This window comes from Nipponia nippon, unplaced genomic scaffold (genome assembly GCF_047370975.1).
Source record: "Nipponia nippon isolate SJK-2023a ecotype South Korea unplaced genomic scaffold, ASM4737097v1 scaffold_104, whole genome shotgun sequence".
NCBI lineage: Eukaryota > Metazoa > Chordata > Aves > Pelecaniformes > Threskiornithidae > Nipponia > Nipponia nippon.
The window spans coordinates 43,101-46,641 of NW_028262296.1; the positions used below are offsets into that span (position 1 = coordinate 43,101).

The following is a 3,541-nucleotide window of genomic DNA, read 5'->3' on the forward strand; positions in this document are numbered from 1 at the left end:
CTCGGTATCTGAGGTTCAAGGCCTCAGCCCCAAATACACCATGGGGCTCATTAAAATACAGAAAGCCCTAACGAGCCCTGTCTCTTCCTGTGATTTTCTCCAAGTCTTCACGACTTGTACAGCTCATTAGAGAGGTTTCCTAGGGTAGTTAAGGCGAAAGATTTCAAAGTGCATCTAATAAAAATGAATTTTGTTTTAAAGGATATTTTTTATTAATTCTGAGGTTAAAGAAGAGGTGAGTGTCCGCTCGGGAGGTCTGGACAGGTAGGAAAAGCAGTCCCTTGAGGTCTGACACTGTATGGACAACTTTGCTCCTCACCTCCCAAACGTCCCCTTTTCTGTCATTGGCCACCTGGGACTTGCATCACTGTTCCTTGCATCAGACTTCTGCACTCATCTCCGTAGCTGGATGCTACAGGTCCTCTGCACCATCTCCCACCTGCTCTCCTTCGAGAACTGGCTGCACACAGGCACAGGAGAATTTTTCCTATTTGCAAGTAAAGAAAAGCCGGATAAAGTTTCACAAACAGTAAAACACACTCTGTATCCATCTGCTAAGTACAAGCTGCCTCTAAGGAGGTTGCCTTTCTACAAGGGATAATCTTATGAGAAATGTTTTAGATAGATAGGTGCAAACAGATAGATAGGAAAACAACTAAAGTGTTGGTTAAAGAGACAATTAGACTACTGAGAGACAGGCAAGCTTTGAACTCCCTGAGGCTTAAGGCAGCTGCAGAGGTGAGAGGTATCTGAATGAACAAAGATTAAGGGGAGGAGAAAACGGGAGAAAAATGGCAAGGGCCTTTGCCTAGGCAGTCTGCATCCGCAAAGATGATTTTAGAAATGGCCACTGTATCAGGATAGGTGAAAGTATATGAAAGACTAGTGAAACTAAATCCACTGTATAACAAGCAGAATAGTGGTAAGGAAGTTACAGGGGAAGACTGGCATTTCTTGGAGTATCCCTTTTGAGAGGTCATGGGACTGGCGAAGATCTTATGTGAGTGAGGACAAGCAAGTGCTGCACCCATCTTTGAAGGCAGCCAGAAGTGCAAGCCAGGGCACCGCAGGCTGTACAAGCTCACTTTGGTGAGGAGGGAGCCACTGAATGCCTCCTCATGGCTGACATGTCTGGACAGCTAAAAGAGAAGAACATGTCCAAAAGCAGTCGGCATGGACTCCCCAAGGGTAAATCATGCCTCGCCAGCCTGATTGCCTTCTGACTGCACAGCTGAGATGCTCTGCAGGCCACCTCCTTTGATAGCACATAATGAAAGGGACAGGCCAGAAAGCCAAGGAAGCGTGATGGAGCATTTGCAATGAAGCTGGCCACAGTGGGTGAGACCTAGAGCCTTCAGCAACTGCCCTTTCATGAAGGCAATGCTTTTATGGATGTCAGCTCTGCCACAGAAGCACCCATTGCTTGTCCCTGCCTGCTGGCACAAACTGCCACCCACCAGGACTACATCAAGCTGCCAGTGCTCTCAGGCCTTACACCAACAGAAGGGCTCAGAAGGAGAGAGTGGACGTGGAAAGTGAGCAGCTCGGAAAGACCAAGTGCTGGTGCTGCCTGGCAGTGCTGCTGTGCCAGGACTCTTTTCCCCTCCACCTCTGCACACAGGCACTGCCCCTGCAGCTCCAGAGAAGGTCTCAATAAAGGACCTTGGACAAACAAGTCACTGAGGGGTCGTTTATTTTGTTTTAAAACACAGAGAGCACGGCTCATCATTACACAGTCTCTGGGTCACACAGGACAGGTAGATACTGACTTAGGAATGTTACGAGTAATAGCATTTCATTGTGGACAATATGATTAAAACTAACAAAAGTTAAAAACTGAACCAGACCAACTGCCAAAGTCAGGCTGATCCTATAGTGCTTTACATTGTGAGTGATATACAGAAGAAAATGGGCAGTTTATTGCTGCTTAAAACCATCCAGTCATCAGCTTCCACACTGCATCCTTAAGCTCCTGGTTCCTCATGCTGTAGATGAGGGGGTTCACTGCTGGAGGGACCACAGAGTACAGAACTGCCACCACCATATCCAGGGATGGAGAGGAGAAGGAGTGTGGCTTCAGGTAGGCAAAAAATTATGTCCTGAGAAACAGGGAGACCACAGCCAGGTGAGGGAGGCATGTGGAAAAGGCTTTGTGCCGTCCCTGCTCAGAGGGGATCCTCAGCACGGCCCTGAGGATCTGCACGTAGGACGCCACAATGAAAACAAAACACCCAAATCCAAAAGAGGCAGTAAACACAAGAAGTCCAACCTCCTTGTGGTAGGCATCTGAGCAGGAGAGCTTGAGGATGTGGGGAATTTCACAGAAGAACTGGTCCAGGACATTGCCTTGGCAGAGGGGTAGTGAAAATGTATTAGCAGTGTGCAGCACAGCATGGAGAAACCCAGTGCCCCAGGCAGCTGCTGCCATGTGGACACAAGCTCTGCTGCCCAGGAGGGTCCCATAGTGCAGAGGTTTGCAGATGGCCACGTAGCGGTCATAGGCCATGATGGCTAGCAGAGAATACTCTGCCAAAAAGAAAAAGGCAAATACAAAGACTTGGGCAGCACACCCTGAGAAAGAGATGGCCCTGGTGTCCCACAGGGCATTGGCCATGGCTTTGGGGAGAGTGGTGGAGATGGAGCCCAGGTCAAGAAGGGAGAGGTTGAGGAGGAAGAAGTACATGGGGGTGTGGAGGCGGTGGTCGCAGGCAACGGCAGTGATGATGAGGCCGTTGCCCAGGAGGGCAGCCAGGTAGATGGCCAGGAAGAGCCAGAAGTGCAAGAGCTGCAGCTCCCGCGTGTCTGCCAATGCCAGTAGGAGGAACTGGGTGATGGAGCTGCCATTGGACATTTGTTCTCTGTGGGCATGGGGACCTGTCCAAGAAGGAAAACACAATGACAAGTTCGGGGAGACTTCTTAGAGGTAAAGCCCACGCCATTTCTCATCGCAATCCCCCTCCCTGAGCTGAATGAGGAATGTTTCAGAAAATTTTTCAACGCTACCAACTGAATGACATGGTGCCTCACAGCTTGGGCACCTAGTTCCCATGAAGACACCTCCAGGGCAGGACCCTGAGAGCTGGTGTCAGAACAGAAGCTGACCTGCAGCCCCACCACAGCCCCACAGAGAAAGAGCACAATAGAAATGTGGGGAAAGAGGGAAGAAAATTGCAAAGCTCCAAAAAAAAAAAAACAAAGCAAGAAGAGAAAGGCAGATGGGAATGCTGTGGAGCCTTTTCCTTACCCTGTTTTGCTCTCCACCTCACTGACAGTGACACTGGAGGGCAGTCGCTTTTTCTGTGTTGTTCTGTGTTCATTGTAGGACACGTGCACTTACACTCGACTGGAGGTCCAGCTGCCAAGGATGTGACTCATGCCCTCGATCCCATGGCCTTGGGGGAACAGGCTTTGCTGGGTGGGACAGGAGACCCTTTAAATCAGGCTTGGGACTCTAAAACTGAGGCTTTGGACCTTCAAAAGCAGAACTGGGTTCTTAAAAATGATGCTCTGCGCCCTTTAAATGCATCCTTGAACCTTAAAA

The 3,541-nt window shown here is 49.4% G+C and overlaps 1 pseudogene; it reads right to left on the reverse strand.

Annotated features, from left to right (window-relative positions):
• Positions 1–1,927: 1,927 nt before the first annotated feature.
• LOC148056972 (olfactory receptor 14C36-like) lies at positions 1,928–2,851 on the reverse strand (annotated as a pseudogene).
• Positions 2,852–3,541: the final 690 nt, after the last annotated feature.